The 23585-nt window shown below is 43.8% G+C and overlaps 1 protein-coding gene across 1 annotated transcript in view; it reads right to left on the bottom strand.

Moving 5' to 3' along the window:
- PHF24 (PHD finger protein 24) overlaps positions 1-23248 on the bottom strand; it is a 106428-nt gene extending 83180 nt beyond the window's left edge. Inside the window, exon 1 of the mRNA XM_069964866.1 lies at positions 23020-23248. The gene's annotated coding sequence lies outside the window, so the exon portion shown is untranslated. The remainder of the gene's footprint in view (positions 1-23019) is intronic.
- Between the last annotated feature and the right edge of the window lie 337 nt (positions 23249-23585).

Here is a 23585-nt window from a genome sequence, read left to right as displayed (position 1 = left end):
ATCACTTATATGGTGTGTAGTAGTAATTATAGCAGACATGGTGTGGTGGAATTAGTCATTATGCAGTAATATCATCGGTAATACTTTTCTGTATATAGTGTTATATTATTTAAATTGGGGAGTAGAGGGTGCATATTTGAGATGCACCCTGTTTGCCGTATAACCTACAAACTGCCCAGGTACAGACACTAGAATTTACAGCTGCCCAGAGCTTTATGGATGGTCACGGGTGAGAGGAATGTCTTGATTTACCTTTTTCTCATAAAGTGGACTCTCTAGAGAAGACAGACATGCAAATACACATTTTCTACACATTTCTTGGGATCTTTCCTACACATAGCAGATGCAAAGCCCCACCCTCGCCTCCTCTGTTCTGTCTTACTAGAGATGGACAGACTGAGCCTAACAACAGGCAGTGAATAGCAGATTGCAGAGGAGGGAGACGCATAGGAGACAAGATGTAGTCATATAGAAATATCTTAGTAGGAAATACAAATGACTGGAACTTGTTTCATATGACAGTGACCATTGCAGGTGTATTTCCACCTTCAGATACTATTGCAGTTTAACTCTGTTCTCCACTTCTGTTGTCATAGAAACTGGTGTGGCCTAATGACACTGCCACAGGCACCTACTTGAATGTTACTGTCTCGCCTCAGGTTAGTGTTCCCAATTGCTGTATCTTCTTGCATTGTGCTTATGTTTCTGATCATGGTTAGGATTTTTTTCTGTCATAGTTAATCATAGATCCTACCTCTGCCCTTCAGACGTTACCTTCCTCGCTGCCCTCTCTGATATTTGGTTACTGCCCGGACATAAAAAAGATCAGACACCTTACTCAGGTATTTGTCTCTGACTTCTGCTAGGCTATATATATATATATATATATATATATATATATATATCATGTCTGACCTGAACAATAAACAGTGGAATAAGAGTGGAAACGCAAGGCTTCCTTAGACTCCAATCAGACCCAAGCTAGTTGCTGTGCTGGAGATTCCACTTTGGTGTGCCATCTGGTTAGTCATCTTCGGAGCATTTGAGGACATGTTCACTTCATTCCGTTAGGACTTCCTGACTAAGGATCCTTTTGCATGAGCCGGTTATTGGCAGGCAGGAACCCTCACTGCTAATAATCGGCTTTTAGCCGAGCATAAAAAATATCCTCCCGTGACGTGACTATACAGTGTTCAGTTCCTGCCAATGAGATCCCCCCCCCCCTCCCCATTTCCATCAACCATGGAAACAAGGACAAGGATGGAAGTTTAAACATACCAAAATCTCAATCTGCACATGTACATTCGGTAAATGAAGACCAAACCCAAAAACGTTCACAGAAATGGGCCACTATCTAATTGGGGTCACCAGATTTTTTCTAAATAGATGTCAAATAGAAGGATATATGTGAAGGAGAAGTCACTGGCAGAGGTTTAGATGTTTAGACCCTGACCAATTGTGAGAACGAGCCGGGAGAAGCTGCGCTCAGTGTATTGCTCTCCTGGCTCTGTGTCCTGTGATAAGACAAGCTTAAAATATAAGTCTATGGGGCACGTCTTTTTTTTACTGACACAGATCGGGGACTCTTCCTACTCATTCTATTGATCAGTCTGGGTCTGAACACTTAAGTCAAGACTTGATTTGACTTTGATGGCAGGTTCAGGTTCAGGGGGCCTTGGAGGCAAAATCTTCTCATTTGGCTTTAAAAACTTCATTGTCAGGTTGTGCTCAGAAGGAACATTAAGAAGCTGAACACTTTTGAATCTAAAATTATCTCCTTATTCAGGTGCTGACTAGTTTAGGCATATCCCTTTTCCGGTTAACAAGGGGCTGGACTAAAGACTCTCAATGCATAAGAGACAGGTGACCAAAGCATCTTACTTTCATACATGTAAACACTGTATGTAGCAAAGACACAACTGTAAGGTTAATTTGCACTGCAATATACCTCAATGTGTGCTGTTAAGCAGTATTTAACAGTATGATGACTCAATAGTACAAGAAACATACAACTGAATAGGTACATACTCTATTTGAACACCAACCCCTTGTTATTATGCTAAGTATTACTACTGGTGTACTGTGGTCCGAGCTCCTACTGAATATAAGAGTAATAGAATTCTATAAGAATTTTCAATGCCTTTACATCTTAGAGGTCCTTCACGACAGGAGCTGAGATATTTTAGCTCAGGCATCCATGCGCCATGCAGAACAGCTTCCAACTCTCTGTGACAGCAGGATAAGCTCTACGTCAATCGCCCCACTTACTATATAAAACAAGTCCTTCACACCACAGTAAATCCTTGGGTTCTTTTGTTGGCTGAGAGAATACGACACACAATTTGGAAAGCCTTTGCCGTCTGCTTCCGACCCCATAGAGATTGCCTGGTATGATTCACAACCTTCACGTCTTTGTCTCATTACAGTATAAAAAAAACCTCGACTTTCTTCTCAGGTGTTAGGATGAATTGGCGTGTCGTATATGACACAGAGCCATGTAAGCAATCCTTTATATTACACTCAGGTATCTGCGTATTTACTGGCCCTTAATTGTTACTGATGCACAAATGACATCCTACGCAGCACCTCAGTGTAGGCTGCCATTCATCTCTCTGCTGCCCGATAATGTATCCTATAACACCTGTTTTTTACTGAATATTTCTCCTTTACATTACATATATTAACTTTCAGCTTGTGTCATAAGTATTTTTGATTTCCCAGGGGGCAACGTTCTAGAATACACTGACGTCGAGACACGTGATGGTGTCTCTGCAGTGTTTTGGTTGATCTCCCTGAGGTCAAGCAGCGTTCTTTTGCATGCACTTACTAGCATTGCTCCCACTAGCCAGAATACTACTCCACACTGATGAGGGGCAAATACCCCAAAACAGCTGTCTGTGGATGGATACCTTGCTTGGGTGGTTTCCTTAATTGGAGACATTTCTTGGCTTGGTTGTTCCTTCCCGGAGGAAGGTCTGGCTAGTTCACTGATGTCGAGACACGTGATGGTGTCTCTGCAGTGTTCTTTTCCATAAGGATTTTTGAGACTTATGGATTTGCACTGTCCCATTACTGTGTTTCATTGTGGTCGGTTTGGTGTAGCATAACCTGCACTATGACTGACTCTGCATTTAAAGAACTAGCATCACTTTTGTGTAAGGTCCAATACCATCCCTTTTGTGCAGGGGTAAACTCCACAAGGACCTGTTTGGTACCGGCATTGTCCTCGGGCAGAGACCATTACTGGTGACTGCCTTGTCATTTCTCCATACCGACCTGCATCCTGAGATAGAAAACTGCAGCTCAACAGTAGTGAGCGCTACAACTCTAAGCAAATATGCAAAAAGAGTCCCACGGCGGCAGCGCATGATCCGGGGGCAGACGGAGGCTGAAGAAGGAGAGGATCGTGGGGGGGGGGGGGGGGAAGAGGGGACTATCTATAGCAGGGAGGGGGAGAGGAGGCCATTTATAAAGGGGGGGGGGGAGAGGTGGCCATCTATAAAGGGGGCAAGAGAGGGGACCATCTATAAGGGTATAAGGGAGGGTGAGAGGAGGCCATCTATAAAGGGGGGAGAGAGGGGACCATCTATAAGGTTATAAGGGGGGGGGTGAGAGGAGGCCATCTATAAAGGGGGGAGAGGGGACCATCTGTAAGGGGGGGGGGGAGAGGGGACCATCTACAGGAGGGGGCCATCTATAAGGGGGGGAGGGGCCATCTATATAGCAGAGGGGGCCATCTATAAGGGGGGGAAGAGGCCATCTATAGGAGAGGGGACAATCTATAGGAGGGTGGGAGAGGGGGCCATCTATAGGGGGGCAATATATAAGGGGGGAAGGGGCCATCTATAAGGGGGGCAACATAGGGGGAGAGGGGGCCATCTATAAGGGGAGATACATAGAGGGGGGGGCATACACTATAAGGGGGTCACATAGAGTCAGCCTACCCACTAAATGAGGGCATAAAGGGGCCAATACAAATGTGCATTGTATAGAAAGATGAGGATGGTGCCAGAATGAGGAGCCTAATATGTCTGTCTGGCAGATTCTGTGGATCCGTGGCTCGGAGAAGTTCTTATGATGGCCTAAGACGATGGAGAAGAAGATAAAAAGGGAAGAACTCCAAATCACAGAAGACGCCTTCTGTGAGTAACCTAATGTAACTGCACTGTGATGTACATGGTGTACAGAACCTGTGTGAAGCTGCAACCACCTCTATATGACTGGATGCGGTCATACGTGTATAGTGGATGTTATTCAGTAGCAGCGGTGGTGTTAGTCAATATGTGGTGGTATTAGTAGCAGCGGTGGTGTTAGTCAGTATGTGGTGGTATTAGTCAGTAGCAGCAGTGGAGTTAGTCAGTAGCAGCGGTGGTGTTAGTAGCAGCGTTGGTTTTAGTCAGTATGTGGTGGAATTTGTTACTTGCTATCTGGTACTGTGTTTTATTGGTCTTAGTATACAGGATAATACTGGTGATAATATTTTCTCTTCCTATATGTTGGCGTTATTGGTAATATCTGTCTTGGTGTGTGCATGTGTATATATATATATATATATATATATATATATATATAGCATCACTTGGTCGTGAAAGGAGGGGGGGCCCCAAGTTGAGCTCTCGCACCAGGGCCCAGGAGTCATTAGCTACACCATTGCCCTCCAGGGAAACCTAGCCAAGGGGTGGCTCCAGATCACCAGGACCACCATATTAAGTGGCCCTTTCAGTCAATATCCAACTCAAGTCTAAGGATACGACAAGAAAAAAAACAAAGCCAGGAATCCATCCACAGACAGCTGTCGCGGGGTGTTGCCCCTCATCATTGTGACAGGGCTGTCAGGCAAGATAAAGCCCAGACTATCATAGCCATAGGCTGTATCCATGTTTTCCAGGACTTTCTAGGGCTGCAGCCAACTTCTTCAGCCACCAGTAATCAAATCCTCAAGATTCGCTCATCTCTACTTCCCCATTCCTATCCAATAAAATGTTCTACTACAATGATCTGGTAAGAGACATGATACAGGCATGATATCTATTGTCACCAGGATAATGCTTCACGTTGACACTTTTTTGGTTGCAGTTCCATGACTGACCACACGAAGTGCTCTTAATAAAAACTACACTTATAACATACACAGCAAAACACTCATAGGGAGTCACAGTTATCTATGATAATTACCTAGTGATAACATTGGCTATCTTCTATCAGCAAATGCTACTTAGGCCCAGTGATGTCAACAGCCTCTAACTTGCAATACCAAACTCAACCACACGGTGCGCTGCTAAAGGATAACACAGCTGTATAATTCATTTACACAGCTTTGGGATAAGCAAGTGAATTTGTTTGCACTCAGTAATTACCCGAGTTGACATTTTCTTTTCTTCTCATGGGTCCCACTGATGCTTTACATACATGAATACCTGCTGGCAGTCAGTGAAATCCTCAATAATAAATACACAAGTTACAGTAAAATCAGTAGGAATTGTGTTAAACGCTCACTCAGCTCTGCTACATTTGGGATGCTAATATAATATATAACAATAATAATAAATATAATAATAATAGGAATAAGAATAAGAATAAAGTATACCAATAATAATAATAATAATAATAATAATAATAAAATAATAATAATAAAATAATAAAATAATAAACAAAAAATATAACAATAATAAACATAAAATATGATGATGATAATGATAATAATAATAATAATAATAATAATAATAATAATAATATAAAATAATAAAATAATAATAATCATCATCACCATCCTATAACGTACATGATCGCTAAATTGGGGCGGGGGAGGGGTAGAACTTTCTCAGGTTTTGTATAAAAACCTGATGACTCCTTCTATTCACAGTCCAGATCCTATTAGTCATTCATATAATCCTTCCCATAGGCAAACCGCTCTGGAAGTCACAGGATGGATATTTTCAGAGCGTAAAGTGTGATCCTCCTCAGCTCTATAAATAGTTATTTTCCTGGGATTTCCATGTGTACAAGCCGGATGACTAGAGAATAGAGATCTACAGTACGATTGGCTGCATGGGAATGAGTTGGCCGCCGACTTGTTTAATATTGATAATGTCGCTCCACTATCCTGGTGTTTCCGGACCCCCAGAGAGGTTTAGTATGACATGGTCCTCAGAGACCTCATAGTATCAGACCAGACATCTCCAGGGAATCAGAAAACTGCGAAAGCGGAAGGATTGTATAAGTCAGCTCTATTATTAGTATTTTAAGACTAAATAAATTGACTGCCAATTCAATAGATTTGGATTGGGGAAAACTTATTATAGATTATCTTATCTCTACTGAAGAAGAACCACAATACAGTATCACAGGGGAACTGAGGTCAGCCCCAAAATCCCTTTTATTTGCAATAAAATTCATAGATGAAAACATAGATAGGAAGGACATATAGATAGATAGATAGATAGATAGATAGATAGATAGATAGATAGATAGATAGATAGATAGATAGGAGATAGATAGGAGATAGATAGATAGATAGGAGATAGATAGATAGATAGATAGATAGATGATAGATAGGAGATAGATAGATAATAGATAGATAGATAGATAGGAGATAGATAGATAGATAGATAGATAGGAGATAGATAGATAGATAGATAGATAGATAGGAGATAGATAGATAGATAGGAGATAGATAGATAGATGATAGATAGGAGATAGATAGGAGATAGATAGATAGATAGATAGATAGGAGATAGATAGATAGATAGATAGATAGATAGATAGATAGATAGATAGATAGATAGATAGATAGGGGATAGATAGATAGATAGATAGATAGATAGATAGATAGATAGGAGATAGATAGATAGATAGATAGATAGGAGATAGATAGATTGATAGATAGATAGATAGATAGATAGATAGATAGATAGATAGATAGATAGATAGGAGATAGATAGACAATAGAATGGAGTGCACTCCCAGGCGTGGTGTATAGAGTGCCAGCAGTGGAGACTGGATCCACGTCCCCTCTTCCAATAAAAGTATGAGGCTGCAGCACATCCAAAATAGTGAACAACTTGTGGTGTTTATTGGTAAATCATCAGCATTGCTGATTTTTTTTGCTGATGATTTACCAATAAACACCACAAGTTGTTCACTATTTTGGATGTGCTGCAGCCTCATACTTTTATAGATAGATAGGAGATAGATAGATAGATAGATAGACAGACAGATAGATAGATAGGAGATAGATAGATAGATAGACAGATAGATAGATAGATAGATAGATAGATAGATAGGAGATAGATAGATAGATAGATAGATAGATAGGAGATAGATAGATAGATAGATAGATAGGAGATAGATAGATAGATAGATAGATAGATAGGAGATAGATAGGAGATAGATAGATAGATAGATAGATAGATAGATAGATAGATAGATAGATAGATAGATAGGAGATAGATAGATAGATAGATAGATAGATAGGAGATAGATAGATAGATAGATAGATAGGAGATAGATAGGAGATAGATAGATAGATAGATAGATAGATAGATAGATAGATAGATAGGAGATAGATAGGAGATAGATAGATAATAGATAGGAGATAGATAGATAGATAGATAGATAGATAATAGATAGGAGATAGATAGATAGATAGATAGATAAATAAATAGATAAGAGATAGATAGATAGATAATAGATAGGAGATAGATAGATAGATAGGAGATATTTCTCAGTATATTGTGTGCTGAGAATTTCCCTCCATTCTCTCAGTATGTGACACGGCGCGGCTCCGGCCCGGCGCACGTCCTCTGGGGCCGCTGGAGATTAATGTCATGAGGGGAAAATTACTAGAAAGCAATTAGCAGAAATCCTCTCATTAAAAGAATAGAAGTGTAATTACAGCCGCCCTATAGGGACACAATAGTGTGTGGGTGGGAAGTGGTTAAATCATGTTTAATAGTCCTAATAAATGGCTCCCGTATATGTTCTGGATAAATCCTGGATACACCAGGGGGACCAATAAGTAGATTTCTAATTATGCTATAATGATCTGTATAAATAAAGCAGCCATTATAGGTAAGTAATGTGATAATCACATATAGGCCACCACCCCGGCAGCGATGCTGGTTATCAGAGTGTGACATGATGAAGAGATGGAGAAGAGCCGGGCCAGGGCCTGGTATGAGCCGGGCCAGGGCCTGGTATGAAGCTGTACTCACAAACCCAACAGGTAACATACTGAACACATCCCATCTCCATTATTCATGGATTCATTGACCTACAAGTCAAAACTGGGCCTATTGTGTCCTAGTGTATATGGTGGATTGGCCTTGGGTGGCCACTTTTGGAGTCTTCATCCTCGATGTTCTAATCCTGGACAATGGGCAGTTTTCCAGTCCCTGCTGGTGCCCAATGGTTTGGTGTACCAATCTCTCTGACCCATTTATTGGTTTGTTCTCCCAGTTCCCAATACCAGTTTACCAGTACTTCCATTAACACTAGTACTACCAGTTCTTAAGTTGGCCATACATTAGATAAACGCTGCAGGAACCCTGACAATTTAATGTGTACGGAGGTCTCTCAACTCTCCCATAAGCAGATGTCCGAGGAGATGAAGATCAGGCAGTTGGATTATTGCCTGATCCTCTTGTGCTCCCCCCCCCCCTTCCATTGAAAGCCAATATATATGGGGATATTGAGAGATATCTGTCTGCTCAATATAACATGCAGAGCCCTATACATTGTTGACCAATCCCCAGTCTCACACACAGTCACATGACTATGATTCCAATGTTTATCTCCTGCTTGACTGAAATCCCATACCCCCCCCCTTGATATACAGAACATGACACATCACATGCCCCTTTTCTCATATTTATCTTCACCCCTCCCTGATTCTTCCCTATTCATCCGTCTCTGAAGGGATTGTGTTTCACATGCTGGGCAGCAGATGGTGCAGTGTAAGCAGTAGAGCAGCAGAGAAGGATCTCAGTGGCAAATCTGTGTTGTATGTGAAGGTAGCATTACATTCTACTTTGTAATAGAGGGACACAGCTACACAGGGAAGCAATTTCTGGGAGAGGGAAAAGAATTTGCGAGAACTATCATCCTTTTCTATTGTCAGGCTATAAAACCCACCAGCTTGTGGTATCAGCTGGCACCAGACGTCAATGATAATTTATCAGCAGGTGTTTGCTGGCATCTCAGTAATGCGATGCCAACCGATAAGAAAGGATCATTAGTGACTGACAGCAATGTCACATCTTGATTCTCTTTGAAGCTACAACATTTGGATCCTGTATATGAGACGAGGAGATGACACCAGATGTCACTAGAAGATGCAGAGAGTGAAGGAGAACAGAGAGAAGGTTGTCTATTAGCTCAATGGGGCTTCATTATCCTGATCAGTTGTGTCAGGTTGGATTTTAGATTCCTCATGTTTGGATATTACTGATGTTTTGGGTATGGAAGAAAGCCAATCAGCTATTATGGCCACTCAAATACCTTGGGATGAAGAAGTCACTGGTCTGCCATGGAAATGGGGCATAGCTAAGATTTCGCCAGGGGGACCCCCTGCCACATGGGCCCCATAGCATTTGCGTGGTCTGCCTCCACTGGGAATGACACATCTGCAATGTTTTAAGTCCAGTTACCCTCTTGCCCCTTCAAGATGGACGATTCTACAGAGGTTTGAAAGGATATAGTATTCCACCAACACTGATGTAAAAACAAAATTGGCATCACCCTGCCCCGCAGTGGCGTAACTACTGGTGTCGCAGCGGTCGCCGCTGCGACCCGGCCCGCGGGGCCCGCAGGGCCCCCGAGGCCCACCCCAGTCAATCCCTCTTGTGACCGCAAGCATTGTTTTGCTTGCGGTCACAAGAGGCTGACTCTGTCTTCCCCCCGGCTGATGTGAGGCTGCCGGGGGTGTCCGGTCCTATCCCCGACAGCGCGCGCATCTGAACTCCCTGTGCCACCTGGGGCCCTGACTTCCGGTACTGAGAACATCTCGCTTCCTGTGTTGGAAGTCCCAGCCCCAGCGTACAGGGAGTTCAGATGTGAGTGCATCAGCCCGGGGGGAAGACTGAGGCTGCAGGAGGAGCGAGGATCGACGGGGGAGCAGGTTGTAAGGTGAGTTGTATGTGTTTTGTTTTTTTTAATCTGTCTGCACTGAGGGGGGGCATCTATTAAGAGGGAATACACGGGGGGGGCATATACTATATGGGATACACAGAGGGGGACCATCTATAAGGAGGCTACACAGAGGGGGGCATATACTATAAGGGGGTCACAGAGTCAGCCTACCCACTAAATGAGGGAGTAAAGGAGACAATACAGATGTGCAGTGTGTATAGAGATGAGGATGGTGCCAGAGTGAGGAGCCTAATATGTCTGTCTGGCAGATTCTGTGGATTCGTGGCTCGGAAAAGTTCTCATAAAGGCCCAGGGCAGATGGAGAAGATGAAAAGGGAAGAACTCCGATCAGAGGAGAAGTCCCCTGTGAGTCACCTGATACAACTGCACTGTAATGTATATGGTGTATACAACTGGTGTGGAGCTGGGTCTGCCTCTATTTGCCTGGATGAGGTGATAGTGATCTGTGTACAGTGGCTCTTATGCATTAGCAGCGGTGGTGGTATCAGTCAGTATGTGGTAGTGTTAGTATGTGGTGATGTATGTTACTTGTGATCTGGTACTGTGTTTTATTGGATTTAGTATACTGGATTTGGTCAGTAACAATATGGTGGTGATGGTAGTGGTTGTGGTGTGGCGGTAATGTTTCCTTCCTATATACTGGTAATATTGGTCTCAGTGTACAGGATTTGGTCAGTAACAATATGGTGGTAATATGTACGGTGATAATATTTTCTCTTCCTATAGGCTGGTGTTATTGGTGACATTAGCTACGCCCCTGCTGCCCCGCCACTGAAAATCATAAGGTTATTATGCATAAAGTCTGCAATGTATAATAATATGAGCAAAGTGTACTGTATACCTATATATAATAGTTATTGTGCATAAAATCTGCAATGTATAAGAATACCAGCAAAGTGTACTGTATACCTCTATATAACAGTCATACAGTTACAGCTACTAAATAATTAGTTAGCTTCCAGTCCTGGCTTTATTTCACATCAGCATCCAGCCATCCTTTACAGGTCATGAGGTCCATGGAGCCAATAGTATAGACTGAGAGAGCCAAGGGGAGGGGATGAGTAGAAGAAGATGCCAGACAATAGGGGAAGAAATAAAAGCAGTAAACCACAACCAATCACAGCTCAGACTTCAAATCTTACTGAGCTCTGATTGGTTGCCATGGGCAAAACTAGAAAGCTTTTGTTTTTACTATTTTTATTTATCAAACAGTCCACCCTTTATAAATTCTGCAATCTGCTGCCTGAGGCAAGATACTCATCTCACTTCATGGCAGCTATGGCCCCAATGTCAAGGAGCTGAAAAAATCAGACCAATTCAAGATCCTGTAGCTAATCCAAAATGGGAAGGAGTCAGAGTAAGCTGCCCTTTTCAAACTTTGCTTTCCCCCACCGGATACTACAGGTTAGTATTATAGTAGTGTTTTAGCTTCTAGATAACCATACATATAAATTGTAGGTGCCCCCCTGTCATGTTTGATTCCAGCCCTACCATCATCCTCATATATACAATACCTATTAGACAAGCTGTGCACATCCATCCACAATTTCCACACAAACCCCCCCCCCCTCCCGACGCGTTTCAACACAATGGATCTCCTCCCTGTTACGAGTTTTCGACACCGAAACAGAAATGGCGCATAAATTACACTGATACCTCGAGTGGGAACAGATTGCTTAGAAAAAGAGTTATTGTTCCACCGGCTTCACCGTAAATCCTCCCAGATGAAACTCCCAGAAGACAAGCAGAGATTGTCTGTATCGCTCAGCTGTGATCTCAGCGACTGACATTACAAACCGGCCCCATACTCTTCACACTAAGGTCAATTAACCGAGGTCAATGAAAAAAAAAAACGGATGCACAAAAATACATCTGTTTTCCCATCCAATTTTCCATCTGTTTTTTGCAAAAATAGATGAAAAAAAATGGAGCAAAAAAAAACCTAGTGTGAACCCAGCCTAAGGTTGGGTTCACATTGCGTCATTGCAATCTTTTTTTTTTTTTAATCTGTTTTATGCAAGAAACTGATGTATTTGCGTGCTTGTCTGCATCTATTTTGATCCGTTCTTCCATATTATGTATTCCATTATTTAAAAAAAGGGGATCGAAACATCCAGTTTTGTAGTGTACACAAAAATGTGGTCAGCCATGTTTTTGTGTACACTAAAAAAAAACAAAAAAAAAACAGATGTGTTTTGATCCGTTTTTTGATCCATTCTGGAAGACAATGGAAAAACAGATTAACATAGATGCACACAAATACATCTGTTTTTTTTTTTTCTTCCATTCTTTGCATAAAATAGAGTTCGAAAACACAGTGTGAACTCACCCTAACATTGGAAAGATCTAAGATGCTACAGTGACAGCCCCCTCTACCCTCCAAGCAGTTGGTGTTCTGCAATGTACCGAAAAAAATTTTTTCAACCTTACAATGAAGGTCATTCAGGTCATTGGGGCTGTTTTTCTATTGCACGATAAGATTGCTTTGCACTGCATGTATTACGTGTTTTTTAGACGCCATTTTAGGTTTATTGTTTTGTATCTTAAGTGAGATTTCCAAGCCTGGTAATCTCCAGGTCTCACATGTTTTTGCAACACAGAAAGTTGCAACAACAACTGGGAACATTTCCCCGTAACGCACAACTATTTGAGGTGCTGTCCATGGTGCTGAACACAGAACTGAAGATGCTGGATCCAAGCGTTATCATTAGAGATGAGCCCAACTGGAGCATGCTCAAGTCCGATTGCTCAGCATTTGAACAATGGTGGTTGAAGAAGTTGGATGCAGCCCCTAATCTAATATGGCCGCTTTCAATATGGTGCCAGGTTCAGGAAATAGCCAAAAAGATGGGCCCACCTCATCGATGACTGGCTGGGGTATTCAGATATTTCACTTCCCCTTTCATCTGTGAAAGAAAAGGATATCCTGAGGGTGGTATAGCAGTGTAAGAATGTGGGTTGTCAACCAGCATTACAAAGAAGTTACAATGTTGCAGATAAAGCCTGCCAGAGACTTGTTTACATCAGCTGTCTCAGAAGGGAGGGGGGAGGAGACAGAGAGAAAAGCTCACAAACAGATTTTTGTGTCTTCAGCAGAAAGCAGCAGCTGAGAACTAGGGGAAGGAGTCTGAATAGATGATAACAAGTATGGAAGGAATTGTTAGTCTCACCATGGGCAGCAACATATCAAAAGTTATGTTTGAGTGGAATACCCCTTTAATGATCTAATTCAGCTCTGTAGGCATGAGCATGGCACAGTCTGACTTCCATTCCTTTTTTCCCCTACCATTGTTGGTTTAGAGGATAAAACCAGGACAGGTAATCTTAGATCTTACAATCTATTCTTCTCCACAACCTCATTGTGTCAAGCGACGGCGGCGGCTTCCAGAATTATGATGCGGAATCATTGACCAAAGTCAAGTGATATATCTAGAGCAGCTGCCTGTAGCTGGACGATCCTAACCCGGGGGCTCGAATCACCAGGGGAATCCTCGGAAAACGTTTACAGGAAACCAGAATTGATGTTGACGGGGGGTTGGGGCTACTGTCAGCGCTGCAGGATCTGGGTCAGTGACAGACGCCGGGGTAGACGGCAGCTCCACCACATATCTTGTCTACAATCATATCTGTGAGGCTTCAGACTCCCAGCGCAAAATGTAATTCGAGGGGAAAATTTATTTTTTTTCGCAACCTGTCAGGACTTCAGCAGCGCGGCTTCTGGGGACGTTTTGCTGAGCAGACGGAACACATTGAAGCTGCGGAGCTGATGCTAATTTGTGGGATATTTATATGATTATTAATGGCAGTTCTGTCACTTGTTAATTGTCTCCGGAGCTGCACTTCACGGAGGCCCCGGGGGTGACAACCAAACTCTGCTACCTGCGAGATCTGATGGATTTCAGCTAGAATTCATACAAGGATGTTAGTAAGGACCCATAATATAGTATGAAGTACAGAGGCTTCCAGATTGTATCTGTATGCATTCTTAAAGGGGTACTCCAGTCATTTTCTTTTTCTTTCAAATCACCTTACTTATGTTCTCATCATCTGTAAAGTTCCACTTCATTATTTTTGGATGATGACCCTAGGGATGAGGGTAAGTACGCTATTGCCTTATAATAAAGTATTGGTAAGACGATGGGTTCCCTACGCTGTATGGATAATCTCCTAGGGATGAGGGTAAGTACGCTACAGCCTTATAATAAAATACTGGTAAGAAGATGGGCTCCATACACTGTATGGATGATGCTTCTAGGGGTGAGGGTAAGTACGCCCTAGGCTTATAATAAAATATTGGTAAGAGAATGGGCTCCCTACGCTGTATGGATAATCTCCAAGGGATGAGGGTAAGTACGCTCTAGCCTTATAATAAAATATTGGTAAGAAGATGGGCTCCATACACTGTATGGATGATGCTTCTAGGGGTGAAGGTAAGTACGCTCTAGGCTTATAATAAAATATTGGTAAGAAGATGGGCTCCATACGCTGTATGGATGATGCTCCTAGGGATGAGGGTAAGTACGCTCTAGCCTTATAATAAAGTATTGGTAAGAAGATGGGCTCCGTACGCTGTATGGATGATGCCCCTAGGGATAAGGGTAAGTATGCTACTGGCTTATAATAAAATATTGGTAGGAAGATGGGCTCCATACACTGTATGGATGATGCCTCTAGGGATGAGGGTAAGTACACTCTAGCCTTATAATAAAATATTGGTAAGAAGATGGGCTCCATACACTGTATGGATGATGCTTCTAGGGGTGAAGGTAAGTACGCTCTAGCCTTAAAATAAAGTATTGGTAAGAAGATGGGCTCCCTACTCTGTATGGATGATGCCTCTAGGGATGAGGGCAAGTACGCCATAGTCTTATAATAAAGTATTGGTAAGAAGATTGGCTCCCTACGCTGTATGGATGATACCCCTAGGGATGAGGGTAAGTACGCTTCAGTCTGATAATAAAGTATTGGTAAGAAGATGGTCTCCATACGCTGTAGTGCATTATGTGTATTATCTGTGACAGCGCGGTTACTTAGCATACCCCAGAGACAGCTGTAAGGACTCATTCACTACAGATAAGTGAATTATAAGGTATAGCTCTCTGTAAGCTAAGCTGATACAATAGGGAGCTGACGGCACTACATGTAGTGTACAGGAGTTGGGGGTTTCCCTAAGGTCCGGCAGAGAATGGATACTGTACTGCACTGAAATAGATTTGTTAATATATTGGTTGTTCTTTATTGTATTATAGAGAGGAGCCATGCTGGAGATGGGTCACCTTTATTATCCACACTCAGGGAGTTACCATAGCAACACCACCTGCCTCCTTAGTGTACTGCACTAGCTAGGAGAAAGGTCCGGAAAGAGGGCGGAGCTATTCTAATGAGCTCCCTATAAGAGGCAGTTGTGACAGGAATTTCCTGGTCAGTTGAGGGCAGCTGTGGCAGGAGTACCATCCTCTGAGGGGACCACAGCCTGTGAGGAGATTCACTGGGGTCAGCACCACAACTAATGGAGACTTATAGGAGCCAAGGAGCTTATTTTACTGATGAACTTACCAATAGAGCGAGCCTGATCTACTTACTTATCAAGGTATGAACACTGAGGGCCAACTTCTCGACATACCCTTAGTGTATTCTGGGAACCGAAACGTTGTGGCTTACGGCCCGGTCCAGATACCCTTAAAGGACTCCCATTCCACAACACCATAGTAATATCAGGATGACACTACAACACCATAGTGATATCAGGATGATACAACAACACCAAAGTGATATCAGGATGACACCACAACACCATAGTGATATCAGGATGACACTACAACACCATAGTGATATCAGGATGACACTATAACACCATAGTGATATCAGGATGACACTACAACACCATAGTGATATCAGGATGATACAACAACACCATAGTGATATCAGGATGACACTACAACACCATAGTGATATCAGGATGACACTACAACACCATAGTGATATCAGGATGACACTACAACACCATAGTGATATCAGGATGACACTACAACACCATAGTGATATCAGGATGACACTACAACACCATAGTGATATCAGTATGACATCACAACACCAAAGTAATATCAGGATGACACTACAACACTATAGTGATATTAAGATGATACAACACCATAGTGATATCAGGATGACACCACAACACCATAGTGATATCAGGATGATACAACAACACCAAAGTGATATCAGGATGACACCACAACACCATAGTGATATCAGGATGATACAACAACACCATAGTGATATCAAGATGATACAACACCATAGTGATATCAGGATGATACAACACCATAGTGATATCAGGATGACACTACAACACCATAGTGATATCAGGATGACACTACAACACCATAGTGATATCAGGATGACACCACAACACCATAGTGATATCAGGATGACATCACAACACCATAGTGATATCAGGATGACACTACAACACCATAGTGATATCAGGATGACACTACAACACCATAGTGATATCAGGATGACACCACAACACCATAGTGATATCAGGATGACATCACAACACCATAGTGATATCAGGATGACACTACAACACTATAGTGATATCAGGATGACATCACAACACCATAGTGATATCAGGATGACAACACAACACCATAGTGATATCAGGATGACACTACAACACCATAGTGATATCAGGATGACACCACAACACCATAGTGATATCAGGATGACACTACAACACCATAGTGATATCAGGATGACACCACAACACCATAGTGATATCAGGATGACACCACAACACCATAGTGATATCAGGATGACACTACAACACCATAGTGATATCAGGATGACACCACAACACCATAGTGATATCATGATGACATAGTGACATTGTGATGATCTGCAGATACTGTACATTTACATGGAGTTATATTAAGGTGCTATTGGTGTCAGGGATCTTTTTCTATGGGATCTTACATTTTGCCCCGTCATTAATCTTACACGAAGGAGTAGTAGAGATATGGTTTGAGCTGCTGCAGGACAAGACTGCAATCCGATGGGAAACGGCCACATAACTTTGCCAGTGAAACAGTGGTATTACCAGCCAGCTCCTGAACCCCTTAGCGCCTACAGGGAGGTCAAACCTGCGACCCTTGCATTATTAATGGTTTCTTTGACCACCGCCAAAAAATAACCAAAGACGAGAATGGAAATGATGGAAACTAAATGACGCAAATAACACATAAACTTGTAAAACTTATAAGACACAAGCCAAAATCCTCTCCAGCCTTAAGAGCGCTCTGGCCATCACTGTGTTTGTTCCTTGTGAACAACGTCCATCCTGTACACGTCAGTCTCCACCAGATACAGAAGGTGAAAGGAAGGGAAGGCAGTCTGGAGTCTGACATTGTATCCATAGGGTAAACCCTCTAGGAGGAACACACCATGTGACAATGGGCACGGGGGGTGAGGCCACGAGATCTCCAGCATTATGCCATTGTAGCCAAGGGCTCTTGACATTTCGCATGAACGCATTGACATCAGCATCACATTGTACTGTCATGTCTGAACGGCTCTCGTCGTAGGAGATAACGGGGTCATATATTTAATTTACTTAACAAAACATCTATCACTACTTCTATAGGCAGTAAGAGAAAGCAAAGGAAAACACAAAACAGCCAAAAAAAAAAAAAAATTCAAATCAACTAGTGTCAGATTTGTAACTTACTTCTATAAAAAAAAAAATATCAAGTCTTTCAGGACTTATCAGCTGCTGCATGTCCTGCATGAAGTGGTATATTCTCTCCAGTCTGGAGAGCAGGAGAGGTTTTCTATAGGGGATTTGCTCCTGCTCTGGACAGTACCTGCCATGGACAGAGGTGGCAGCAGAGAGCACTGTGTCAGACTGGAGAGAATACACCACTTCCTGCAGGACATGCAGCAGCTGACACGTACTGGAAGACTGGAGATTCTGTTAATAGGAGTCATTTACAAATCTCTTCACATCTACTACATTCTCTGTACTCGGAGATATCACTGTGTTATCTGTGGGGTTACATAGGACTGCAGGGGACATCTACTACATTATCTGTACTCAGAGATATCACTGTTATCTGTGGTGTTACATAGGACTGCAGGTCACATCTACTACATTATCTGTACTCAGAGATATCACTGTGTTATCTGTGCTGTTACATAGGACTGCAGGTGACATCTACTACATTATCTGTACTAAGAGATATCACTGTGTTATCTGTGGTGTTACATAGGACTGCAGGTCACATCTACTACATTATCTGTACTCAGAGAGATATTACTGTGTTATCTGTGGTGTTACATAGGACTGCAGGTCACTTCTACTACATTATCTGTACTCAGAGAGATATCACTGTGTTATCCGTGGCCTTACATAGGACTGCAGGTCACACCTAACACAATACCTGAGCTTGTTAAAACAAGGCCATACACCATATAACGTTCCGTCTTAGTGCACGTTCACGTTTACGCTGCAGATTTCAACAATATAAATAAACACCTTAAATCTGCTGTGGATTACACCCCCTTAAAGGGATTCTCTGCTTTGTACAATCCCCCTTGTTACACAGCTTCCTTGATAATAAGCAGATCTTCTAGTATCTCCCTTCCAGGGCCCCTGGTGCTCAGCTGTAATCTTTCAGTAAGTGTCCATTACCCTTCAGCGCCCCCACAGGGATAATAACACCTTGCATAGTGCCCATTAAAGTCAATGGGCTGTCAGTAATAGAGGACAGGATGGGTCCTCCAGAGCCAGGGACACTCTTTACAACCATTTTGAGGAGCAACCTGAGACCCTGAATTCAGGATCCTATTTATTCTAATCCAGGGGTAGGGGACCTTGGGCCTCTAGCTGATGCAAAACTACATCTCCCATCATGCTAAAGCTTTGGCTGTCCAAGCATGATGGAAGTTGTAGTTTTGCAACAGCCGGAGAGCCAAGGCTCCCTACCCTTGCTCTAATCTTATAATAGGGTAGAAGAAAATATATTTTCTATAATGAACAACCCTCCCGGGTTACTGGGTCCCACCTCCCAATGACTCAATGTGCCGCCCCTGACATCCCTCATATATTGTAGGAGCCGTGTCCCTACAGACGAAGGCAGCGACATCAATAATTCACACACTATGTGCCGCTCCTGTCACCCACATCTCTGGTCCCACTGAGACAGCTCACTCATCTCATCCCTCATCTATAGACACCTCACAGACATCATCCCTCATCTATAGACACCTCACAGACCTCATCCCTCATCTATAGACGCCTCACACAGCTCATCCCCCATCTATAGACGCCTCACACAGCTCATCCCTCATCTATAGACGCCACACAGACCTCATCCCTCATCTATAGACGCCACACAGACCTCATCCCTCATCTATAGACGCCTCACACAGCTCATCCCTCATCTATAGACGCCTCACACAGCTCATCCCTCATCTATAGACGCCTCACACAGCTCATCCCTCATCTATAGACGCCTCACACAGCTCATCCCTCATATATAGACGCCACACAGACATCATCCCTCATCTATAGACGCCTCACACAGCTCATCCCTCATCTATAGACGCCTCACACAGCTCATCCCTCATATATAGACGCCACACAGACCTCATCCCTCATCTATAGACGCCTCACACAGCTCATCCCTCATCTATAGACGCCTCACACAGCTCATCCCTCATCTATAGACGCCTCACACAGCTCATCCCTCATATATAGACGCCTCACACAGCTCATCCCTCATATATAGACGCCACACAGACCTCATCCCTCATCTATAGACGCCTCACACAGACCTCATCCCTCATCTATAGACGCCTCACACAGCTCATCCCTCATCTATAGACGCCTCACACAGCTCATCCCTCATCTATAGACGCCTCACAGTCCTCATCCCTTATCGATAGATGCCTCACACAGCTCATCCCTCATCTATAGACGCCTCACACAGCTCATCCCTCATCTATAGACGCCTCACAGTCCTCATCCCTCATCTATAGACGCCTCACACAGCTCATCCCTCATCTATAGACGCCTCACAGTCCTCATCCCTTATCGATAGATGCCTCACACTGCTCATCCCTCATCTATAGAAGCCTCACACGGCTCATCCTTCTTCTATAGGGCCTCACACAGCTGAGTTTGTCATTGAACGGTGTAGCAGCTTTATTTACAACTTTAGGCTATGTTCACACAATGTATGAGACTGGCCGTTCCGTGACCCGGCCGGTACTGCAGCCAGATGATCTTTGCAGCCGCAGAGTTCTGATGTGGGCACATCTGTTCGTGCCTGCATCAAAACTCCCCACAGCACAGAATGGAGCGTGCGGCCGGAGCCGCTCGCTCCATAGTGTGCTCTGAGAGGGTTTTCTGCGGCCGCTATTCAATGAATAGCGGCCGCAGAAAACTGACATGTCAGTTGTTTGCGGAGCCACTAGGAAACCCGGCCAGAGCACATACCATGTGTATACACTCCGTTCCGGGATCCCATAGACAGCAAGGGAACATATATTTTCGCAATAATTACGGCCGTGGTTTTACGAAAATATAGGTTGTATGAACATAGCCTTACACTGACAGCCTGTACTGTATATCGATATCTGTGCTGTACTGTATCTATCTATCTATCTATCTATGTATCTCCTATTATCTATGTACCTATCTATCTATCTATCTATCTATCTATCTATCTATCTATCTATCTATCTATCTATCTCCTATTATCTATGTATGTACCTATCTATCTATCTCCTATCTATTATCTATCTATCTCCTACCTATCTATCCATCTATCTATCTATCTATATATCTCCTATGTATCTTCTATCTCCTATTATCTATCTATCTATCTATCTATCTATCTATCTATCTATCTATCTATCTATCTATCTCTCTCCTATCTATCTATATATCTATCTATCTATCTATCTCTCTCTCTCCTATCTATCTATATATCTATCTATCTATCTATCTATCTATCTATCTCTCTCCTATCTATCTATATATCTATCTATCTATCTATCTCCTATCTATCTATCTCCTATCTATCTATATATCTATCTATCTATCTATCTCCTATCTATCTCCTATCTATCTATCTATCTATCTATCTATCTATCTATCTATCTATCTATCATCTATCTCATATCTATATATAAAATATAACATATAAGCAGCAATGACTGAGCATTACGTCAGGAGACATCCTATCATGTTATGTCACTCCTCATACACATACAGTATATCTCACCATATACTGCATATATATCACCATATAATGTATATATCACCAACATACTCCATAGCCCTGCATGACACAGTCCTCCCTCACATTGGTGAATGGTCACACTGGATCCCACAGTCTAAATTCCCAGTTCATCTATCAGAATGTTTTTCATCTACCACAATGTCGGATCCCACAGTGTCTTCTCTCCCTCTCACCCACCCTCCACCTTTAGGAGGTGCAGCAAAGCCTGGTAACACCTGCAGCCCCTGCCCCTACAGGATGCACAGACCATCTCCATATACCTCACACCTGCAGCCCCTGCCCCTATAGGATGCACAGACCATCTCCATATACCTCACACCAGCAGCGCCAATAGGATACATAAGCTTCAGCTTATCTACTTATACTTCACACCTGCAGCCCCTGTAGGATGCACAGACCATCTCCATATACCTCACACCTGCAGCCCCTGCCCCTATAGGATGCACAGACCATCTCCATATAATATACCTCACATCTGCAGCCCCTGCCCCTATAGGATGAACAGACCATCTCCATATACATTACACCTGCAGCCCCTGCCCCTATAGGATGCATAAACTCCAAACCATCTCCATGTGCCTCACACCTGCAGTTCCTGCCCCTATAGGATGCATAAGCTCCAGCTCTCACACCTGCAGCCTCTGCCCCTATAGGATACATAAGCTCCAGACCATCTACATATACCTCACACCTGCAGCAGCCCCTGGCCCTATAGGCTGCATAGGCTCCAGCTTTCTCCCACCTGCCCCTATAGGATGCACAAGCTCCAGCTCTCTCCCACCTGCCCCTATAGGATATATAGGTTCCAGCTCTCTCCCACCTGCCCCTATAGGATGCATAGACTCCAGCTCTCTCCCACCTGCCCCTATAGGATGCATAGGCTCCAGCTCTCTCCCACCAGCCCCTATAGGATGCATAGGCTCCAGCTCTCTCCCACCTGCCCCTATAGGATGCATAGGCTCCAGCTCTCTCCCACCTGCCCCTATAGGATGCATAAGCTCCAGCTCTCTCCCACCTGCCCCTATAGGATGTATAAGCTCCAGCTCTCTCCCACCTGCCCCTATAGGATACATAGGCTCCAGCTCTCTCCCACCTGCCCCTATAGGATGCATAAGCTCCAGCTCTCTCCCACCTGCCCCTATAGGATGTATAAGCTCCAGCTCTCTCCCACCTGCCCCTATAGGATACATAGGCTCCAGCTCTCTCCCACCTGCCCCTATAGGATGCACAAGCTCCAGCTCTCTCCCACCTGCCCCTATAGGATGTATAAGCTCCAGCTCTCTCCCACCTGCCCCTATAGGATGCATAGGCTCCAGCTCTCTCCCACCTGCCCCTATAGGATGCATAGGCTCCAGCTCTCTCCCACCTGCCCCTATAGGATGCATAGGCTCCAGCTCTCTCCCACCTGCCCCTATAGGATGCATAGGCTCCAGCTCTCTCCCACCTGCCATCCCCTGCCCCATCCCCAGTAACTCCTGACTGCACATCTGGGTCACTGCTCTGCACCAAGTTGTGAGGGATCCTGCAGGAGGAGGAGGGGGCAGGGGGTCACACTCACCCTTGTTGAGTTCACCCAGGACCCAGCAGCTTCTACTTGCTCCAGCTTGCTTTTCTCAATGCCATTGGCTTGTCCTTCCAAGACACCAAGCTGTTGTGTGGTGCCAGTGCCCCTCTGCTCTCTACTCCATCCTCCCAGCTTGTGTTGTCTTGCAGTGGGCACGGGGGTGGGAGGGGGATGCTGCTGATGGTGATGGAGCCCACTGCTCTCCCAGCCTGCTGTGCCCTCTGGGGCTGCTGCTGTGTGTGTGTGGCAGCTCTGCTACCAGCTGCTGCTTCTTTAATGCATTGCAGCCCCTTCCCCTGGGCTCACTTAACCCCTCAGGAGCCGGAGGCTTGCAGAGCACTTAGAGGGATTCCAGATCCTGCTCCGTAATAGGAAGGGTTAAGCTGCCTGACGTTAGATGGAAAGTACCAATAAGAGACCCCCCTCCTCCCCTGTCTCCCCACCTTTTCCAGTCATTGTCAGGGCTCCTCCTATTCCTTGTCTCTGTGTCTGTGTGAGATGTTCTGGTGCAGCCAGTGCCCCCCCAGTCATCCCCCAGTCATCCCAGTCCCAACCAGGTC

Source organism: Dendropsophus ebraccatus, chromosome 3 (assembly GCF_027789765.1).
Source record: "Dendropsophus ebraccatus isolate aDenEbr1 chromosome 3, aDenEbr1.pat, whole genome shotgun sequence".
Lineage (NCBI taxonomy): Eukaryota > Metazoa > Chordata > Amphibia > Anura > Hylidae > Dendropsophus > Dendropsophus ebraccatus.
The sequence above is the reverse complement of the archived record's forward strand: the minus strand, read 5'-3'. Positions and strand labels throughout refer to the sequence as shown.